Consider the following 23,531-nt stretch of genomic DNA (forward strand, 5'->3'; position numbering starts at 1 on the left):
CCAGGAGGCACCCATTAGAGGAGGCTGCTTGCCCCACACTGAACTCTGCCGTGGCACCACATGGCCAGGGCACGCAATAAAACAGCGCTGCAGGCCCTCCCAAGTGGAGCATTTCCCATTCTCCTCGCTAGCTCATCCTGGAGTCTCTGCCCCTCCCGTCCATGCTTGCATCCTCTGCCAAACCCCTGGCACCAGGAGGAAAGGAGAAAGCGCTCTGCTGGGACTTGGGCAGGAGCGATGCAGAAGCCAGACAGCCAGCTTACAGACAGATGCATCGACATGGGCAAGTGTCTAGCTGTGTTCTCCCTGCCACACCACTGATGTCAGCCACACACGAGGAGGTGGCCTGAGAAACGCTTGCAGAAGAACATAAATCAATAAAGCATATGCCTGCGCTTGCAGCCAGAATGACGTCAGCACAGAAGCTACGTTCATGTGTTTTCTCAACGGTAAATGTTAATAACCCCATCCGTAATTAGAACAGCGAGATTGCGCTCTGGTAGAGACGCATTCGTTTGTGGAAATGTGACAGTCTCACAACAGGCTGGGGGCACAGAGACAGGCAGCTGGATACCAGCAGGTCTGGGGTTAGGAGACTAGAGATTTCCACATAAAAAAAAAACCACGAACAAACAAATAAATTTGCTAAATCTCTAGGACATGATGTTCTGGGAGATGAGGTGCATTTTGGTTCCTAGCCCCAGAGGGTGCTGTGGGCATGGACTATATCTTGAAGACCTGCTCCTCTGGGGTCCCCTTGGTCTCCCAAGCACCGTGGGTGATCCACGCTGTGACAGCACGGACCTGAGACCGGAGGACCTGCCACCCTAAGCCCCTGCCTGCCAGGGCAACACAGTCCTGCCTGCACTGGGCACTTGGGGACCCTCACACAGCAGCTGGCACCCAAGACTGAGGGAGCCTCTTCACCCCGCAAACAGCCACCTAGGTTACCTGCACCTTGATGGCAAAGCCCAGCAAAGCTCTGTGCAAACCACTTGCAGCCATGAACAGACCACGGGAAGAACAGTCCGACCCTTGATGAGCAAGCAGGGAAAAGCCTCAGGAGAGATGCGGAAAAGGGGGCTTGCAAATTAGCTGAAAGCCTTTCCCAGAGTACAGCAGCAAAGAAAAGGAGTAAACAGCATACTTGCCACAGACAGAGCAGTGGGAAAGCTGCCCCGCACCATGCTTCAGACCTGGCACGGGTCTTTCAGGCAGCTGAGGGCTGGAGAAGTGCTGACATGCTGGGTGCAACGAGGAGGAACACAATCTGCAGGCCAAGGGAAAAAGCATAAAGAAGCAAATGTGCTACCCGTGCATTTCAAACAAGCCTGGGCAAAGCACCGACAAGCGTACAATAGGGATCGGTCCTGTACCACCAGGAAGGAGGACGGCCTGCCCAAGCCCCGCATCTCCCTGCCTCCTCTCTACCTCCTCCAGTCAACATACAAAGCTCCCTGCATGCTTCATCATCTGTATGAGTTAGCCAAGCAGATAGCAGGCCTCCAAAGCTTTGATCTGGCAGGCTCGGCTTCTTCAAAGCAAAAACTAAGTGCACCCTTGCCCTGGGTCCAAAGTCCTTCCAGCTGGCTTTGCATCAGGCCTCAAATATTACCAGCAAAGGGCACCACGCTTTTTTTTTTTGTGTGTTTCAGCTCCCAGCCCCAGTGTTGGCAGGCACCATCACTGTCGCAGCCAGCCCCTGGCCCCACACTGCTTGGAGCACCACTTGGCAGCAGCTTGCGTACTGCTGGCTGTGTACATCCCGCTGCTCCTGGTCCTGCTCCTGGCACAGCCGTAAGCACAGCCGTAAGCACAGCCGATCACACGAGTGACTCACCTGCGCTGCACTGGGACGGCGCCTGGCAGGGATGAAGTGGACTGTAACAGTGGGGAGCCTTTGGATCCGTGAGGAATCTGGGTGTGATTTTCTCCTAAAGGCAACCGAGTCCTACACAGCTCATTTCATGAGCAAGACAGGAACAAAGCATGGCTTCCCCACCCAAAATCAGGAGGGGAACTCCTCCCGACATTCTGTCCTCAACCTGCTAAAGGGTGATCCTGAAGGGACACATGTTTTGGGGACCCCTGCTTACTTCCTGGGGCTCAGTACTGAGCTGCTCCTTCATTTCAACAGCTTGAAACAGGGCTGTTTGAAGAACTCCCCTCCCTGGGAAGAACCAATCTGCAAGCTTGGGGAATTCTGCATTGGGGAAATCTTCAAGTTTCAGGTGAAACCAAGCCATTTTATTTCCACAACTTCATCTTGACATTCCTCCCTTGGCCAGGCCACATAACCGCTCTTTTTTCTTGGAGGTTATTTTCTCATCCGTGATTTTCAATAAGGAGAAGAGATTTTGGGTGCTAACTTCCATGATAGTCAGGGAATCTGTCCATTTCATGATTCTGTCCTTTTCAAGATCACCCAGGACAGTCAATCACAAAACCTTGCCTTTGAACATGAGCAAAACCCTTCATGCTGCCTTCGCCCACTGGAAACTGTCTGCCTTGCCAAGCGATACGGATTTAGCTCCAGACAGCTAGGTCTTGTTGATGCCTCTTTTTTATAGGAACTCCCTCCAATCTGTTGGTAGCGCTAAGTCGTATGGTGCCCTGAACATAATGTACCATGCCAAGAGGGGCTGTACCACAGCTCGAAACCCTGGTACACTGTGGTTCATGCTCCTCTCATCTCAGCTGGCTAATCTGTCCTCAGCCTAGAGGCTCTTTGGTCTCTCTGGCTCTGTGTTTTGCTCCCACATCACATCTTGCTGCCCTCCTGCCTCAGTTTTCACATCCCTTTGGACTGAATGCTTCTGGGCAAGGGTGTCTGTTCCTGCCTGGCCATCAGCGAAGGGCTGATGGTGTCCTCTTCCCCTCCAGGGAGGTTTGGTGGAACAGCAGCACTCACGCAACATCACGCTGCAGCTCTGCTGCCAGGAAGGCAGCCCAACTGCCTCCATCTGGCTACAAGGAACCAACACAGCCACAGCACCCAGCATTTCTGCATCACTAAGGAGAGATTCCCAGCCCCATCTTGTTTGCCTCCCGACAAACACTATGGAGGCTTGACGCCACCTGGACACCCCCAGGGTCCCATCCACATGTTCCACCCTAGTCTATGGCAAGGGTCCGTCCATCTCCTCCTCTGCCATCAAGAGGAAGCCCAAACTTATCCAACAGTTCTCCCATGTCAATCATCTCTTAGTCTGCATGGCAGAGCCACAGCCAACCTGATTTGCATTAAATTTTGAGTGTTAGATTTCATGAGTCACCATATCAAACACTTTAGTTCCAAATATATCTACCTGTCACTTTCCCTTCAAGCTCCTGAGCTGTAAATCTATCAGAAAGAAATCAAGTTTGCCTGCCAGTTTGTACTTTATAGTCTACAAAGAAATACCGCTTACTGTTTGGCTTCCCCTGTTTCCTGTAGGCATATGTTGGTAGTGATACAGCAAACACAACATAAATAAGTTGAGTGGTGAGACTGATGAGGCACTGGACTTCATGCTGTATTTTCTGCAGAGCAGTGGCCATATGGCAACCAAACACTCATTGGGAGTAAGTCCCAGAATACAGGGCTTCCTCATCTATCATCTGACACCTCAGCAGTAGCAACTCTACCAATTCCCAATGGATGTTTACTAAACCCAAGGACGGAGACTCCACCATCTCTCAACACCAGTGGTTTTCAGCTTCTGGTTTATGAATCCCCATAGCACATGTGCTGTTCCTCAGGAGTTGCTTTCTTGGTTATCTCCTGCATGTCTATTATCAATGCTTATGCTGCTTGCACACGGTCTGCGCTTGCCTTGCAAAATATCTGTGGGTCTGCCCCAGGTTGTCTCTCCCATACTTCATTCTTTAGGTGAGAGTGATATTCGTACAGGATCTTTACTGCACAAATACCACTCCAGCTTTCGAGCAACTGTTAAGGAGAGCTGTTCAGGTGCATGGCACCTGGCTTGGCTGAAACATGGACCAATCTCCCTGGTGATCCCTTTTCTTTACTCTGAATTTTCCCATGTTTCCCTCCACTTCTTAAGTGACCAAATACCATCTTGTCTGTTTTGCACAGGTACACATTTTTAGCAGGAGCTTTGCATTTCTCCCAGCTCTCATCCCTTTTTCCTTTGTTTATCAGTAAGCTCACCTCATCTTAGACCTTCTTGTTTATCGCTGATCTTAATCCTCTTGTGCATAGGGGAGTATTAACATACCTGCCTTCCCTCATGCCTCATATCCGACCCCTACTAGTTGTCGCAGACTGTGTATTCTCATCTGCACCCGGCTTTTCCTCAAGTGAAGCATATGTGTGTCTCATAAAATCAGGTTTTTGAGCTAGTCTCTCAAGGTCACATTGACTGTTTCCTCCTCCTCGCTTCTGCATGACAGGAGTCTTTACCTCATTGAGGCACCGAGCTCAAAGACACAGGAATTTTGTCCACTGGGCACGATTACAATCGCCCACCTACACAGCGTGACCAGCACTTCCCACCAATGAAACCCGTGGTGACGCAAGTCATCGAGCAGTGGCAAGGAGCATCTCTCACATTTGTCCAAGCCACCTCTCAGGGCTCCGCAGCTGGTTCCTCACCAGGGGCTGGTAGGACACCCTGCTGCGTCAGCCCTGGGAGCATCCCTACTCCTCACTCGGCAGCATGCAAATTGCTCACTCAGAGGTTATCAGAGGTAAGCTTCTCTCTTGCCCAGTCCTCCCGCCCTAAGCGCTGACACCACTGCACTCAGCATGCACAGGGCTGGGGCTGTATCTCTCTTGGATGGTACTGCAGAAAAGCTTCACGCCCCTGCATTTCGCAATTGCTCCATAGACACCCGGGAAGATTGAAACCCTGGACCAATTCAGGAACAGTGGCAAAGCAGGTGCATGAGCTGCTTAGAGCAGCATCCCTGGAGACAACGCTTAGCAGCACGCAGAAAAACCCCCCTTCACATCAGAATGTGAGGAAGCTTGGCAGTAGCAGGGAACGGCCCACCAGCCTGGCTCTCTCACACAGCAGGAAACACATGGGATGTAAAACCAGGCAGCCTAGAGGGAAAGTCCTTCCCTTGGGGGCACTGGGGGGCAAGCAGCCAGGATGCTGCATGACCTCCAGCAGGAGCAGCCTCTCAGTGTTGCTTCTACAACCATAGGAACATCTACTCCAAACCCTGGCACCTGCACCCTTCCTACAACAAATAAAAGCTGATCCTTTTCAAAGGTCCTTAAGCAGATTGCAGCTCCAAGTGTTTGCATTTTGCAGGCTGGGGATGTTCTCGCCTTTTCCTCACCTTTCTTACGGCACTCCTAGGGTAGCGCTTGCCTTGCAGGGTTGGTCTACAAAGGACCCACAGCAAAGGCAAGCAACAAAGGTCAACGTAATCACAGCCCTGCAGCTGGCAGAAATGAGCTCCTCTTACTACTCCATGCTGAGAAGAGGTTTGGCAGCCACAGCAGGAGGAAAGCCATCAATTATTCCTCAGTGACAGCAGACATCAGCAAAGGGCCCTCACAGCAAGAGATCTGGATGTGGCCAGCAAGCCAGGACAGTCATAGGAGAACATCTAGGAACCAGCATTCTGCTTCTGCTGGGGAAATCATGACAGGAGTCAGAGCTCTGACAACAGCAGCACAGCCCAACCCACGGCACAGCACCAGGGCACTGCGCACAGGGCTGGCACAGCACCCAGAACAACCAAGAGCAGCATAGCAACCTTGGCCACAAGGATGTCCAAACTGGACACAGCACACTGTGATGCTGGAAAAACCTTGAGGCTTTACAGCACATGGTTTCCCTTATGCACTCTGTCCAGTAGCTACTGAACTCCAACAAGGGAGATAGAGGTTGTGAGAGACCAATTTTGAGGTCCTGCTGGGCACTGGATAAATAACAAAGGTCATAGCAGAGCGAGATGGACATTAAACACAGCCCTGAGACTGTCCTTGCCCCCAAGCCCTCATCTATGCTACAGAGAGAGAACTGCTGGACCTCACGTGGCATATCAGTGCCCAAAGATGTCCCAATTCCTATTCCACAGGATGTTTGCTCTGACGCTACCAGAGGGATCTAATCTAGAGGCAACTCCCCGATAACCTTTACCTGCTGGGAAGAATGAGGGTTGAACACCTCTTTTTGAGTTTTCAGGGCAGCTCTGCCTGCCTTCGACTGCCAGGGCTGGGGTCTGCAGTCAGGAGTCACTCGCGTGCACCGGGCTGGGGACGCCGGGCTCTCAGCCAGCCACCAGCACTTGAGAGATGCTGACCAGGTTCTTCTTTTCAATGGTCTCTCTCCACCCTGTGGGGCTTGGCAAGACAAGCTGGGCCTGGCTTGGGAACACAGGGAACAAAGTACTGTTGGGTGCTGGGCACAGAGACAACAACATCCAGCTCAGACCAGGAACACTGAAGTGGTACTTCAAGGCAAGCAGCCTGGCTCCCAGACCCGCAGATAAAGGTGTGAGAGATAAAGTGGCTGCTTGGACTTGGAGGAGGGCACTGAATTTTCAGTAAGACGCAGCAGTGCAAGCCTCATGTTGTCTGGACTCTATCTCAATGTTAGGACAAAGAAAGAAACAGTACTTTAACTGGGGAAAGCTGCTCTGAGTCACTGTTTATCCATGGACCACAGCTCCACAAGAGCAAATATCAAGCCTATGAAAGTCCACTAAAAACTTGTCATTGGTAACCTGGGCTCCTCTTGCCCACAGCCCCAGCTGAAGCCAGGATGATCACATCTACTAAGATCACTGAAATCCTGACTTGACATGAAATATATGTCTTGGAAGTCACCTCAGAAGCAATGTGGAACACACCAAATAGTGTGCACCAAAGGCTGCTGGAGGTGAAGTCAAGAAAGCCCTCCTGCCTAGATGGACCAGCATCACACAAAGAACTAAGATTGGATACCTGGCAGCCCCCTTCAGGCACGCTTGCCAGGCAGCTACAGCATCTCCTGGGTCTGCTTCTCCAGCCTGTGACACTGAAAGGAAAACAGCACCGTGTGCTTTCCATGAGCTTGAGTCTGGAGAACAATCAGAAGCAGCTAAGCATCATGGCCTGGAGCTGCTGCAAGGCAGCCTGCGCACCTGGAGGCTGCTTTCCATGGAATGCACCTACCTAAACAGAGTGCAAATCAGTGGGGAACTGCCTGATTGGAGCTCCAGCAGCAGCCCCACTGCCTCTGCTGCCAGACTGAGCCCTTCAGCCTTGATCCTTATGTGTTAGTGGGCCAAGACCCATCGTTTATTCTGGCCTGTTTCCTGAGACCACCTCTCCCTCCCATGGCACTCCCTCAATACTATGTGCTTCCACAGATGACTTCTAATGCCGAAAGAAAACAGCATGGTGGCACTGATGGCTGGGGTCCAGGTGCCCCAAGCCTGGGGTGAATCTCATCTCTGACCTTGTGTCTCCATCCTTGTATGAAGCCTTGAAGCTTGAAGGTCACCCTGTACCCACAACCCTAACCCTCCCCTGGACATGGGTACCAGCACACAGCACAACATTAGCAGGATGCACCAAAGTGCGCCACAGGTTCCCACCAAGAAATCACGCTCCTGGCTGTTCCCCTTGCATGGAAGGGACACCTGGTTGTACAGGCTGAGGTGAAGTGCAGCATCACAGAGGTGGGCAGGAGGGGCAGGACACCCAAATAAAGAGGAGCTAGCAGACCCCAAAGGTAATCAGACAACAAAACCATTCTTTGCTGGTTCACATGCTAGGGAGGGTGAACATGCTGTTCCATACCTCATTTCTGGATCAGGACAACCTAACACCTGTATTGCATATGAAAAGACAAATCACTCGTTAACGCAGTGGCTGAGGCCTCTAATACAACACCACAGAACAACAAGCAGTTCCTCCAGAATTTTCCTTATAGGCATGAAGTTTGCCTGGCCTTCCAAAACACATCACAGGAGCAGGAGCATAAAAGCAATTAGTAGATTATGGCATTCTGAGATTAATTACTAATTAATAACCCAGATGAGGTTACTGCTTAGTATTTCTCCCAATGCAAATCTAGCTTTGGCAGCTGTATGTGCTAATGCTTGTTAAGATATTTCTCGAAGGATCTTCATGCAAAAGAAATCACCGCTGCTCAGGAAAGCTCCTAAGTACATACTTATCTTGAAATGCTCTCACTGAAGACATCATAATTTAAGTACATGGCTAAATTAAAGTGTTTACCCAAAAAGGGACAGACTTGAGCATGGTGCTCTGCTTCAAGCACCAGATGCTTTCCAAGACCATTCTCTGAACCCTGGCTACGTGCACAGGTTATCAACCCAGCCCCAGTTGAATGTCTCAGGGTAGTGGCAGCAAAGATCAAGTAGCTTAACCAGAATTTTTCTTTGATGAGAAATAGGTTCCTGCAGCACACTTCATAGTGACTGGTTAAATAAATGAACCTAGACCAGAAAGCTTTCTTCTCTTCATGGGGAAATGGTCTGTCAGGCTTGAAAGGCATGCCATTCTTCCTGATTCTGTTTCCAAATTTCATTACTTCTGCTTCTGGCTGCTCCTCCAAAAATACTGCTTCTCCTTCTCAGTGAGGGGACTGAAGATCCCTTGCTGTCAGGAGACGTCTCACCTGCTTCTGCTCTCCTTAAGCTAAGCTCTGTACACCTGGCATCTTTCCAAGCACACCTTTCCAGCCTCTGTTTCCACATCCAATGTCTCTTTGTGTGGTCAGCATCTTCATAGCCATATTGTGCCCGAACATCCCAAGCACAGATATGGCCAGAGCCAGAGGGAGAACAGTACTGCGGTCTCCTTCCTCTGCAGCACAACTCCTTTGCTTTCATAGCCTGAGAAGCCAAAGAGTTCTCTTTCAGTCACATAGCGGCCAAATACCTAAACCGCTATACCCTGTCATCCTAGCTTGTCCTCTCACTTCCCATTTCCTTCCGGCACAGCTGCCTCCCATGTGTCCAACCGTCCACAGCAGGAGGGGAAATCAAGCCTTTTTTATTTTTAAATAGACACAGTAGTTTGACAAGTGTCAACTGTTATATGGTGAACTTCAGTTTTCCCATTTAAATCAACAAATATTCAAACATCCTAGTTGTCCCATTTTTACATAGTGGGACACATCTGAACCTTGGTGCCAGACTCGCTACCGATTATCAGCATTAGTGTCAGGGCTTGCCTGGCTCTTGGCAAACACTACCACACAACAAACACAGCCTTTGCCTCTTCATCACTGTTACAGAGGATTTTGAAAAGGTCTCCTGCACTCGAGTACCTCAGTTTCCCCAAGCAGCTGTATGATCTGGGGTCTCCTGCACTCACACCGGGGCAGGCGATCTACAGATGCCAAGGGCAGAGGTGAACCCATTAAGGCATGATGGAGGAGAGGCTTCCTAACATTTGCTTTTTAGATCATAGTGTGGAAAGACATGGGCTACATGCTGGAGATAAGGCAGGAGCCTTTTACAGGGCATTTTGCTTTTTATCAGTGAGGAAGTGCAGCCACACTGCCTCATCTCACACGCCGGTCAGGCTGTTCCTCAGATGCCTTTTGCCTGGCTCTTCCAACACATCCCAATCAGCTTGGAGCAGCCAGCCCAATACTTCACAGGAAAGCACCAGGCAGCATCAGGTTCACACAGCTTAAAACACAATCTGGACAATGCAGAGTAAGGCCGGACAACGCTGCTTATTTGAGCAGCAGATCAAGCAAAGCCTCCACACATCAAACTGCGAGAGCTTTCAGATTCAGTTTGCACTTTCCGAGCCACCACCGCCCTCCAAAGAGCTCCCAGGCAAGCCCAGCTGCTCCTTCCTCCCAGTCGCCCTCCCCTGTTTGACAGGGGCGAAGGCTGCAAAACCAGCAGTTCCCTGGTTAAGCATCACCCTATTAAGAGGTGCATCCCAGGCATGCCAACTCACTTGCATTCCTCCTTGAATCACAGCCACCTGCGGTGGGGACACCCCTCTCCACCCTATGCTGCCAGGGCTCGGAGTGCCCCTCCCAGGCCAGCCTCCGGAGGGGAAGGTGCCCGGCTGCCCCCACAGCAAACCTGGCAGCAGTGCTGAGCTCCTCCAGGCCCTGAAATGGGAAAGCTCAGGGATGCGGGAGGGCAGCACCTCCGTCAGCCTCTCCTCCAGGGTGGCCAGCCCTGCCACTGCTGCCCTGCCCGCCTGTTTACGCCCGAGGCCTGCAATCCTGCCGCAGCCCCGTAAGCGAGCGGGGAGGCTGGAATTTCACCCCTGGCATCCTGCCCTCCGCTTATGCCACCTGACCGGCACCCCAGTCAAAGCCTCTGAGGAATCCCCACGTACGGAAATCAGGCCTCCTCCGCCGAAGCAGTGGTGCCAGCTACCAGGCATGGCTGTCGGGGACCGACTGCCAGCGCTGGTGGCAGGGGGACATCCTCTCAGGGTCAATGCTAGGATCTCTGAGGATCAACCCTGCCACACGCAGCTCTGCTGGGCTCCATGTCATGCACATGCCCGAGGGCTGACTCATTTACTGCAGCTCATCAGAAATCCACAGCCCCAGCAGCGCTTTAGGGTTAACACTTGCTCTCCAAGTGGTACAGGCATAGGGATGTGTGTGACTGGTTAGCAATCAAAGAGAGACCCCTTGGTAGAAGGCTTGGTGCCTTCTACCCAGCACCCCAGTGGGCACTGCACAGCAGCCCAGGGCAGTCATCTGCTCATCTTCAGAGTCTCGCCCAGATGCTGGCCACGTACCTTCTTCCAAGTCAGGGACCATTGCAACAGGAGCAAGCTGACAGCAACCAAGTTTTACCCCACTACTGCCAGCTGTGGTACCTTTGTCTTTACTTGAAAGACCTGCAGCCCCTCAGGGATAACTGTAGCCCAGTAACAGCCACGTGCATCTCATTCCTTCCTCCTGAATCCTAGCTGCTTTCAAGCCTCCTCTCCAATGCCCCCATCCACATGTCAGCAGGGGTGGGAGGCTGTGGATGGCAGAGCTGGTGTTCAGGCAGCTTCCCCCCAGCCATGCCTACAGCAGCCCCTTGACGAGGGGCCACCAGTGCCTCCGCATGCCTGCCAGCCAAGCTCACAGCTTCCAGGCCCAGGTCCCACTACACCCGTGCTCACCAGCAGAGAAAACTCCTCCCAATATAGCATCAGTTGCCTATTTGTAACACACTGTTTACCAACACCAAGTGCTCTCTCATTGGAAGCGGAGGACGAGATGAGTAAAGGGAGCATGAGCAAGGGACCTTTTGCCTGTCATGGGAAGATGAGGGGACTGTGGGTTACTTAGGGCTGGGTGCTGCAGCATGGCTGATCACCTGTAGCTCCCTCACCAATGCAAGTGGACTCGAGGGCATGCTCAGCATTTTTTTTTTTTTACATCAGATCCTGAAGCTCTCAGAAGATCTTCCTGAGAAAGGGCACGATTAGATCCAGCACATGGGAGTGAGCCAGCATCCCCCTGCAGCCTGCTCCAGGCTCGGGAAGCACTTGGTGCCAGCAGGTGTTGAAAACCAGATTTAACATAACATTTAACATCCAAAATCCTCCTGACAGCTCCTGGGACCCTCTTCCAGCAGCTCAATGAAGGGCTGCTGGTTACTACAATGCTTTGACAGGGCTTCTTCAGGCAGTGCCCATCTCCAGGGGTAACCACAACCCTGCCAGCTGGTGGTCCTCCGGCAGGTGGGTGGGAAGGCAGCCCCCACCGCTCACCCTCGCCCAGCCTCCCCTCCAGACAGTCACTCTGGTATTGCATTTGCTCAGCCTCCCTGGGAAGAGTTAGATTTAGGGGGCTGTATAAAGCAAGGACATCTGACTGCTGAGGCACTAAGGATGCCAGACTTCAGCAGTGGGCAGAGACAAGCTATGGGCCTCAAAGCGGGTTTGGGGGAGAAAGGGTTACAACCCTAGGCTCCTGTGGCAGTGTCTCACAATCAGGAATATGCTCCTGAGCCACAGAAGGCAAGAAATGAGTACCTCCTAGGGCACCTTCCATTCTGCAGACTTTCTCCGGTGTCCAAGCTATACTCCCTCCTGGGAAGCTGGAAACAGACCCCGCGTGATGTTACTGAACTGCGCACCCATATGGTGGCAGATTAGAGTCTTGAAGTCCATCCAGGCGAAACAACTGGTGCCAGTCCCTGGCTCCTCCCAGAGCCACCACCGCATTTTCCATTCCTCCCTCCTGGCTGCACCCAGCCATCTCCTGATGCCAGGCTCATTTTTAGAGCCTCACATTTTCCTCCTCGTCTTTGAGAAAGTTATTGCTTCCCTGCCCTCAAATAGCCAACACCTCTTCCACCCTACCAAACTGGTAATGGACCTCCTGGCTCCATTCCCCTTTGTCATTTCCCGGATCCATCTCCTATGCCATTGCACTTACCAGCCCCAAACTGGGGTAATGCGCACTTACATTAAGAGGCTGGATCAATTTCTGAGTTTTTAACCTTTCCTAATGGGCAAAAGGAGGGTTGCCTTGAGGGCTTTACCAGAAAGCCTCAGCTGGGGCTTGGTGTGTGCTCAGCCAAGGCTTAGCATCTAGAGGTATGCCCAGAGCACACCGCCTTACAGGCAGGAACACAAGACATCGTCACACACAGGGCCCAGAAACTGCTGGTCAACCACATGATGAGTTTCGGCTATAAGCCATCCACTCAGCTTGCCCTCATATGCCATCTCTTCGGCACGGCTTCTCCCCACTGACAAGCCATGGGCTCGGTGGGGGTGCAGGCTTCTGCACTCCATGTGCCGCCAGAGGCACCAGCCTGTGTCCAGGATGATCCTTCACTCTCTTCATCCTCCTGGCTCACCCCAGTACCTGCTGCTGGGCCCCACACTCTCTGCCAGCTTCCCACTCGTCTGCACGGCAGCTCCCGGCCATCCCCACCAGTGCCCCGGCCCACCTGCTCATCTCCGCACCGATTCACCCGCCCCCGGTGCTGACTCACTCCCCACTGCTCACGACCACGTATCCAGCTTGCCTCCGGCGTCCCCCCCGCCCCGAGTCACAGGGCGAGGTGTCAGCACTCTGTTTTAGAGCGCAGCAGTGAAGCAGCATGGACTCACAACGCAGGACAGCCTGGCTCTGCATCTCACCCCAGCCAGCTGCATGACCGTGGGCATGCCACTGATACACCCCATGCCTCTGCTTCTGTCCATCACAATCACATACAACCCCTCCCAGGGAGGTCACGTAGTTAATTCACAGGCATTAGAAAGACACTTGACTTTCCAGATTAGACATACCAGCAGCACACAAGTATTTCTTGCTGCTTGCACCCCCACCTACAGTCAACTGAAATCCCTGTTGAGTTACTAGGAGTGAAGGGTACATCCTGGACCTATGGTCCTCTGCTCCCATCGGTAAGGCCCAGGGAAGTGGCAAGGGGACTGTCACTGCCCTGCTGCCCCTTCCTCCGCTGGGCATTTTGGATTTATCCCTCTCCTGGGTGAGCAACACCTGTCCTGTCCCTGCTTGAGAGCATCACCAGCCACAGGATTAAAACCAAAGATGTTTCGGGATGGTTTCCCAGCTGCTTGCTGGGGTAACTGCAAGAACACAAGCTTCACGCCACCTCCGCCAGCTCAGGTCAGCGCCAAGCAGCCAGGGAGATGCCCAGGCGTGCAGCAGCACAGCTTATGAAGTTTTGCCACTGCTAGTTTAATCTTCCATCCGAGGTCAGCACGTAGGCTCTTCAGGACCAGGTATGGTCCCTGCCCTCAAGGGAGGTGGCAGTGACACCGAGCAGGAAGTTCGTCTCAAGGAGTGAAAAATAAGGAGGAATAAACCACTCTCATCCACCCATGGCCTGAGTCACAGGCCCCCCCCGCCAGCCCCGGCACAGCCTCTCCTGTCTGCGGACGGTGTCCATCTTCAGGTGCCTGCGAGAAGAAGTGCTGCTGCGGCCTGCTCTGCTCAGTGCCCCCAGCTGCCGTTCCCCATTCATGGGCTCTTCTTTCTGTGCCTCGCACAGCTCCTACACATTGCCTCCTGCTACGTGCTGCTTGTCTCCACCATCTCCTTTTCTCCTTTAGTTCTTCCTTACCTGGGGAGGACTTCAGGTATATGTTAGGACCAGGCCAACCCCCAGCCCTATGAGGGGATCCCAACACAGACAGCACGTATACCTGACTGCTTTCTGTGGTCCTCTATTCTTTTCCCCCAGCATTGACAGCCACTGGATTAGGAGTGTAGAAACCACATCTCAGCTACTCCCTTTGGCATTTGTTTTGGTACCGCAGCGCTGGGGAAGGAGCGGGAGGTTCCTTCCCTGCCATGACAGGCAGCAGCATACGCCCGCAGGGCCTCCTCCTGGACCTTCTCGCCTGCTGGGTTACCAAGGGATGGGGCAGAAAGTCCTGTCCCACCATCCCCAATGCACACATTTTAAGAAGTAGTAGGGGCAGATAAAAAAAAAAACAACCCCAAACCATCCCCCTCCAGCCACATCTAAGTCTCAGACCCTCACTGATCCTGAAATCTGCCTGGCACGAGGCTCCCGCAGGCAAAACACGGCACGAAAACGCACACACCTCTAAGAGTGGAGGCAGAGCAGGAATAACAAGGCAGCCCAGCCCTGGCACCGGGGTAGGAGGAGAGGGTGTTGCCCCAGAGCTCTGCTTGGAGCTTCCAGAGCCAGCTCTGCCAGGAGGAGTTAGCAAGAAGGGTAGGCTTCACAATCAGTAACATGTTGCAAGTCGAGGGATGCTCTGATGCTGGAGTGGGGTGGGTGGCAATTAGAGGTTGATCAGAATGATTGACAGCCTGGAAACAGCCAGGGGAAGGGGGTGGAACAGAAGAAAGAGCAGGCAGGTCCTTGCTACAGGGCAGACAGGCTCACCACCCTGCAGTAGCTTTTCAGGACTAGGCTGGGAGTTTCCAGTCCATGCACTCATTCAGCCATAATGCACAGCTCTACCTGCACCACTGCTTGGATGGGCTGGAGTCTACCTTCACAAATTGGTTTAAAAATCCCTTTTCTTTCTCCAAGAAATGCAGTGCAAACAAGAGACAGAGCATACATGCTGCAGGCCAAATAGCAAAGCCCCCTCTCCCCAAGCTGTCTGAAACCTCCTTTGTTCTCTATTTACCAGCCACACACTTCCAGCACTGCTTTCCTACCCAGACATCAGTTACTCCCATATATTTTGAAAACAGGCTCATTAAAACTGCACACCTTCTCTATTTTGATTGCCCCATCTCCTCTCTTCACTAGATTTCTGGGCTCCAGCTAGAGGTCCTATTTGATCTTTCACACCCAGCCAACCCCAGAGACATCTGCAAGCACAGATGTGTCAGGCACAGGCAAAGACCCAAGCAATCAACATGTCTCCACAGGCTTAAGTCTGCTGATGGAGGTGCAGTTATACTGGCAAAACTGCTTCTCGGCATTTTGAGGTGGTGGAATAAAACCAGACTGAGAAGCAGGAGCATTTTTGCCAAAATAATGTATCAGCAAAGCAATCAAAACAGGCAAACCTACACATCAAGCAGGCCAGAAGCTGCAGGTGTTTTGAAGAAGGCACCTAACGCACCCTACATACATGGCCCAGACCATGCTCAAATACTGCTACCATACCATGTTTTTATGTCTTTGATTTGTGAAGATGCATCCCTCACCCCATACCCACTGGAGGACAGCTGAGCTATGGCCGCTACTCCACGAGACTCTTCTGGAGCAAGTTGGGCTGTTCCACCGCGCAGCACTCAACTCCCCAGAAGACGACACAAACACTTACCGGGGTTATTTCCTACAAACCAAAGCTCTGCTCCCATCAAATGGAACAAAGCTTGAGTGAAAACAAAATAAAGGAGTGAAACACTGCGGGGTTTTCCCCCTTCTCCCTTAAAGCACATCAAAGCATTTGCTTTCCCCTGACTCGCAACCATAGTCAGCAGATATCCACTAGCTTTGAAATTCCCCTCCTACCCCAGGCGTTAACAAAACATGAAGATACAAGAGCGTGAGATTCCAGGAGCACTAGGCAGCAGGGATTTACAAGGGATACATCCTGTCAGGCACACTGGATCATCTTTATTTTTAACAGCATTACAGCGCTAGTGGGTGAAAGGGAAGTCACGGATGTAGCAAGATTCTAGCGAGCCATCTGCTGCGGCATCTCACCCAATCTCCCTCTCAAGGTTTGTTCATCGGGCTAAGGCAGAAACGTCACCTCACGGACTGAAAACGGGTGTAATGACCCTAAATAAACCAGCAGCTATAAGTGACAGAGCTCTGGACCACAGGCTGGTAGGAACCAGAGGCGAGGGTAACGTTTGGTTTCATTCATCATTTTCACCGACCAGGGTGCTGAGTTTGGAGAGGCGGTAGGTGCTGGCTGCTCCCAGGTACCTGTTTGGCAAAGAAGCCAGGTGCCACAAGGGAAGGGACGCTATAAATCACTCGGAGGCGGATGACGGACTGCGGCAAGGAGAGGCAGGGAACAATTTCAGAGGCATATGCACTGAAAGCGGGCGTAGGTTTGTCAGGGCATCACCCTACATCAGCTGGGGCCAGACTAGTGCTTTCTTCTACTGGAGATGCCTCCTCAGAAGCTAGAGGAGTCTCAAGGAAAGGGCTTAGACAGACACCAAGGCAGGAGGAACAAGCAAGGGGTGGCTTTGAAAGCCAGAGAAAAGGGGTGCGCAGAGAAAGTGGTAACAGGCAAAGACAGGGACCTCCGCCTATGCAAGAGGAGAAGGGAGAGCTGGCTGCACACCTCTGAAGGTGACTGCAGCCCCAGCATCTCACCGTGGGTTTTTCTTGCCACTCTTCATGGCCTAGCATTTCTAACTTACCAAGCTAATGATACACAGTCATAAGATATGTTATGCTTATGCAGAATAACTAAGTCCCACCTTAATCTTTTCCTTGATTAGATAAACAGATTGATCTCCTTATGTTTCTCACCATAAAGCTTTCTCTCCAGCCCTCAGATTATTTTGTAACTCTTTTTTGCATTCTCTTCAATTTTTCAGCATCCTTTTCTGAGTACTGACACTGGATTTAGACAGAGTATTTTAGTACCAGTCTCCCCAGCACCTCCTACAGCAGTACAGTCTCATTCCTAGGGCTACTCACTGCTGCCTTTCCAGGGTCAAACACTGAAGGAGCCTTAATAGGTCATCTGGTGAGACTCTTTGCTTGAGGCACAGCCAGTTGCAACTCAACCATATCTACAGACTTTTGGCTAATTTGTTCTAGAACAAAAAAAAAAAAAAAACACACACACAACCCCAAAAAACATTAAAACCTCCTTCAAGACAGCCTCCTCTTCTACTTCACCATCCCAACTGACACTAGGGAAAACTATAAAGTCTGAACTCCCTCATCACAGGTAGAGTGACATCCTGCCGTCTCCATCACAACTAGTCTTCTAGAAGCACATCGCTGTACATCCTTGAAGACCGTGAAGTTCCCTCTTCCATCTTTTCCTCCTCAGGCTACACAGTCCTAGTTCTTCTCATCCTTCCTCCCATACCACATTTCAGAAGACCTTAATCATTTCTGTTGCTTTCCTGGATACTCTCTTGTTTGCGCACATCCTTCTCCAAGGGTTGCATCTACATCTGAGCCTGGTCCTTCAGCAACACTTCATTTGTGTCGAGGAGAGCACTAATTGCTTCTGGCACTTCAGAGGTGTCACTCCTCATACAGCCTGGCACAAGGCTTGCCTCATGTTTTTCTCCTCCCCAGCATAGCACTAATGCATCCCACTCCCAAACTTTGGTAATACCAACATTTTCCCCTGCCCTGCCTAGCTGGAGTCTCCTTATCAGACACGAACCCTTTTGAGTACAGCTTTTCAACTGGTTGTGGGTCCACCTGAGGGATGCTTTTCTATCTCCTATTCCTTCCTCGTTTGTTTACAAGGCTGACACTTGGGTCAGTGACACAGATTGACTTAAGTCAAGATCTGTTAGATCCATCACCCTTGCTCAGCCATTAGACAAGCCATCCTTTCAGGCGAGGGCGTTGACCAACTTGACATGGTACATTCCAGACAAATGCATGCTGGTGGATTTTCAATCAGCATATTCTCCCATGTCCTTAACAGGATAAACACTAACTGCCTAACTGTTTATTCCAGATTATTTAGACAGGCTGGTTGTAGTCCCATTTTCTCCCTGTATTTCAAGGGATCAAACCTTGGGATCTCCCTCCACTAGATGTTCTCTAAGGTGACTGCTCACCATGCAAAAGTTGCCTTAGCCTATTCTTTAAGTACTTTCAGAGAAATTTCATAAGGCTTTGCCCACATGACCACATCTAATTTACCTAAATAGTCTTGTCACCTGTTCTGACTTGTGCTTGAATTCACTTTTTAAAACTAACTCCTTTAAGTACCTCATCACCCCTGACGTTCTTTGCAAGGTGAAGTCAGAGTTCTCACTGTCACATTTTATTTGTTCCTCTTTTCCACACAGCCAGAAGCCAATTACTTCTTCTATCCAATAGCTGCATCAGCTCCTTCTGCCCTAGCTGGGAGTTCACACTGAGTTTTGCATCCACCGCAAATCCAGTTCCTTCCTCCCAGATTTATAACTTTGCGACTCATGCCAACTCAAGCTGCCTTTTCTGTGTTGTGAGTAATAGCGAGACCCTGGGCAGCTACCCGCAGTTCAGCAGACACATCATAATTCATTTCCAGGTCTATGCCTCAAGCATAGACAAGAGCCCAGCAAAACCAAATCACTAGCTTGCATATGCAGTCATCCTGGAGAAGATGTCAGCTTTACCAGCATCACCTGAGAGCCTCCAGAGCCCAATGGTTTCATACAAAGGGAGTCTAGACCATATGCACAGGGAGCTGAGGGATGAATCCCTTTGGAGATCTGCCTTAGGACCCAAAGGCACTAGATTTTTTGGCTGAAGAGCCCAAGTATCCTAAGGTCAGCTGCAGAGACCTCCCCAGTCTGTGACACTGACAGGCTCTGACTTCCAAGCAAAAGACATCAGATGTTGACAATTATTTCAAGCAGGAGACAAGGCCTGCTGCCATCTGAGTTTCCTCTCAGTACAAGATCATGCCAAGATTGTCTCATCTCCTGGCTTTGAAGGGACCCGAGACAGAGTCTACTAAAGGCCACTGTTAATTAGCAAAAGCAGGGCCAGACCAACACACAACTCTCCTACTAAATGCACTCTTAAGAAATTGCACTTGTAAGAGTAGCACCCTCCCCCTGACCCATGTCAGCAACACATCAGGAGACAGTGGGATGCTCTAAGGGAGCCCGTCAGAGCTGCTTTTCCATGCAGGTCAACAGAAGAGAGCACAACACCTCCCCACAAGCAACAACACGTGGACTCCTCATTGGCGTGACATAGCCAGAGGTCACTTTGCTGGTGGCAGCTGGTTGTCTGCAGCACGATGCTCTGCACTGAGCTGGGAGCAGAGATCTGCAGGAACATCCCTAGGGGAAAGAGAAGGGGTGTCAAAGCAAGCAACTGCTCCACACACAGAATTACAGGGGTGCAGAGGGGATGAGCATGCCCAACACAGGGACTTACAGGAGGACGTTCAGTCCTTCTAGGGAGCGACAGGCAATGGTCAGACAGGAAAGGCCTGCAGCAGCTGTTCTTCCAGCCACAGAAAGGCAGGGAGGTTTTTCGGCTTGCTGCTCAGAGGCAGCATGGTTGTGGTGGTTCAGGAAAGCAATCGCAGAACATACCAAAAACAGACAGACATGAATCCTGCCTGCAACTGCTTTCTCCTGGTGCTGATGCAATGTGCTGCCTTTTGAATACACAGTCCCTTAAGAGATCCAGACCCTTTCTTTAATGCAATAGCACAAACACTTTCCCCGATCGGGCAACACAAACAGGAATCTTCAAAACCTTGCTTTAAGCCAGACCTGTACTACCAACTGCCAATTTCTCTGGGGAAAAACAACATACATAAAACAAGACCTCTCTCTCTTCCCAGCACAATAACCATGCGGGCAGAAGCTGCAGGCATCAACAATTAGACCAAAGCACATCAAGAACAGGAGACCTTGCTCAAAAGATGCAGTAGGCTATGCCAGCAGGATCCCTATCTTGCCCATGTAAGTTGCATAGCCACTCTAAGAGCTTGGCCTAAGGAGAGCACTGGGATACTGGGAAAGCATTCCCACTCCCCTACCTGGCTTTATGAGAGATGGGGAAGAAGGGACTTGAAAGCAGAAGAGGGAGAACAGCAGGCAGGCAATATCAACATGCAAGAGCCATGGGAAGAGCAGAAGTATTTCCAGCACTGCTTAGCAATTGTGTGCAGGGAACGCCTGACAAGCATGCAAAGATAACCCTGAGAAGGGCAGCAAGCGCTGCATGGAGAAGCATGGGGGAAAACGTTCTGCATCTCATGCTTAGCAAGAGAGTCTCGGGCTTCCTGCAGCTAATCTGTATTTGGAGCAGAGGGCAGACACCCAGCTCCATGCTGGAAGGACATGAAGCGAGAAGTTAGTGCCAACCGCAGGCCTGCAGGCTCAGAGAAAAGCCGTTTCATACTGCAAGCTTTTGCTCTACACGCTTGGCACCGGCTTCACGAATCTCGCCCTCTGTTGCAGAGCACGTGCACACATGCCTGTTTCTTTCTCATTCCTTGATTTTCGTTTTTTTCTCCCTTTAACCAACTTTCTAGCCAATGCACCAGGCCTGCTCCCCCAACTCACTCCCCTGAGTGAGCCAGAGAGCTGCCGACAGGATGAGGGCCGCAGGTGGAGAGATGCCTCCTGAGGAGGCCACACTCAAGGCAGCCCCTGCACACACCAACTCCCCATATGGCTGGCGAGACAAGGAGTCCTTCCCAGCAAGAGGCTGAGCTGCACGGGGCATGGGAGAGAGGCGGAGGGCTGCAGTTCCAGGCAGCAGGCACTCTCACGATGAACACAGAGCTACCTTCAGAGAGGCCTGCTGCCCCACGCCATGGTCCTTCAAAGCTAGAGCATGAGGACCAGCAACACGCTTGCAAAGATCAAAGCGGCAGAGACAAACACGGACTCCCTCCCTCTCTCCCTGCATTTTGGTTTCCAGCTCAGCCTGCAAGCAAACTCTGAGCCCTGCAGCCTTATTTCCAGGGCCAAGAGGAGCAGGAAACAGGTCTGCTGAGACCAGACACAGGCAAACCTTCCTCTGACTCACACATCATCCCAGGGCCACAGCCCATTCGAGGCTCTGCCACTGCCCCCCCAACACCTCCTGAGCCATCAGGCAACACCTGGGACCCTGCAGAGCCAGTTCAGGCGGTACCAAACCTGCCCCTTTGCTTCAGGCTCCAAGCAGGGCCTTCACCTCCTTGTGCAAGATGCAGCAAGGAGAACAGGCAGTGGGCTGGCACATCGGCTGCTTGCCGCTGAAGCCACTGGCCAGGGGGGACAGCTGCCGGAGGGCTCGACACAGCAGGCTGCCGTGCAAGCTGTCACTGGTGGGAAGGAGGTAGGGCAGGAGCAGCCCGAGGGACTGCCACCAAGGATTGCTCCCTCTCTCCTCTGTTCCCATCCCCTGGAAAGCAGCTGCTAGTTTAAAAAAAAAAAAAAAAAACCAAACAAAACATAACGGTGCTGTCATTCAAGGACATGGGGACAATATCCATTTTCCAAACATCTCCATCATCTTGTCTCATCTACACACCACAAGATGCCCTGGGCAAGATCTGGCCCCAGCCTCCAGCAAGCCCTATCGTCCTTGCCTCGGTTACCCACCACAGAGCTGTCAGATGCTTTGATATGCAAATCAGCCACAGGATCCATAACCAGCTTCATCTGCAATTAACAGCGCATGGAGTATCCTACACCCAGGGCCTCCTCCAGCACAAAGCAGGCACCCCGCGACTGCGCAGGCTTCACGTTGGACGGCGCAGGTCCTGGCTGCCTTTCCTGGGAGCGGATTTCCCCAGCATACAGCCTCACCTTGGCTGCCAGGATGGAGGCACGGTGCTGACAGAAAGGATGTGAGCTGGGGTTGCACCTCGGTATGTATGGGGAGGGTGGCGGAGGAGCTGCCACTGGCAGGATGTTGAGGGGCTGCCTGTGATCCCAGGCACTCCAGCTACCCTGGGCTCAAGGAAAGCATAATTAGGAATGGATAAAAGCAGGCCCTCAGCACTGCCAGCTCTCAGGCTTTTATCGCACATCTCATGCTACCTGGGGTTTTCTTAAAGTCCTAGTTCCTAGACTGAAGCGATTTCATGAGGATATTCTTTTTTTACATAAAAATTCATTAAAAAAACCCCAAGCAAGTTCCTAACCCATTTTATTGCTGAAGAAAGCCAAAAAATATGACCAAAGATATTTTAAAAGCCCAGAAGGAAAACAAACAAACAAGAAGCAAAGCACTCAGGATTTTTCTTTTTTTGGCCCAGTTCACAACTTCAGGACATTTCAGGATAGTTGCATCGTGCTCCAGTCAGAGATGAAGAAAATGCAGCACTGCAAAGCCTCACAGCAATGCCTTCTTGACAAGAAAACCGACACCCTCAGAAAATACAGTAGCTTCAGTTCCTTCCAAGGTTACTGAAGACAGGAACAGACAAAAATAGAGCAAACTTAGTGCAACAAAACAAACTCATGAGCCAAACCAGAGCCTCTTCCCAACCCCCTCAAATGCATCTTCTTTCATGTTTATCTTGCTCCTATGCTATCCAGGTAAAGACTGCAGAAAGGACTTTTCTCCCTGTAAAGAGAGCATATTCCTACCACTAAAAGCTCGAGATTAAAAAGGCCTTTCCTAGGTTGATACCAGCTAATTGCAGTCATTAGAAGCAACGTCCTTAATGCTTTGCTATTTCTGGTTTGAACAGAGGAGTCCGTTAGGAGCGGAGTGGTTGGCTTTCCACTCTCTCAGAAGCATTAAGACAATAAAAGGCTATTAGGGACCGTACAGCATGGGTGTTTGGAGGGGAAGGGTACCAGTCCCTGCAATGCACTTGCAAAGGCTTTGTCCCACGCCCGGGTGGGGCATCTGCAGAACCATCCAAGAGGCACCTGTGCTGTGCAGCCCTTCAGTGGCCTTCTGACCACTGCTAATGGGATACTCCTGCCCTGCAGCCCATGGCTTTCCAGGCGTGCTTACTCCAGAGGATGACACGATAGAGGAGGACACTTCCACAGTAACAGACAAATATAGGAAGGGAGGGGGGCTCCTCATGGACTAGGCACAACTAAATTAGCCACCCTGAGCATACACCGTTCGGCCTTGTGCATCCAACTCCTACTATCAAGGGAAAAGAAAGGGAGGGAGGTGTCTAGAATCCCAAATTCCCAAAACACCTAGTCTCCATCCCACTAAGAGCTATCAAACCTGCTACAGGCACCAGGCTGACTGCAGCCATGTCACAGATTTTTGGCGTGATGCCTCCAGCAGATAGCTACATACAGACATACAGGGCACGCTCTAGGACAGGAGAAAAATTCATAGTTTGCCGATTTGGAGGGGCTGGTTATCAAGACGAGGACAAAGGGACTGCACGGCTACACGGCCATGGACACAAGCTCTATCTGATAGCTCTTTGCTAAGTTCTCCAGTGTACGAGACACAGGGCAAGATCAGAAATTTGCCTGCTGTTCCCACCCTCAACCCCCCCCCCCCCGCCA

The 23,531-nt window shown here is 51.4% G+C and overlaps 1 protein-coding gene across 2 annotated transcripts in view; it reads right to left on the bottom strand.

Moving 5' to 3' along the window:
- The window catches only part of TMEM63B (transmembrane protein 63B), a 49,710-nt gene that overhangs the window by 25,423 nt on the left and 756 nt on the right, over window positions 1-23,531 (bottom strand). The gene's annotated exons all lie outside the window — the stretch shown is intronic.

Source organism: Nyctibius grandis, chromosome 1 (genome assembly GCF_013368605.1).
Source record: "Nyctibius grandis isolate bNycGra1 chromosome 1, bNycGra1.pri, whole genome shotgun sequence".
Lineage (NCBI taxonomy): Eukaryota > Metazoa > Chordata > Aves > Nyctibiiformes > Nyctibiidae > Nyctibius > Nyctibius grandis.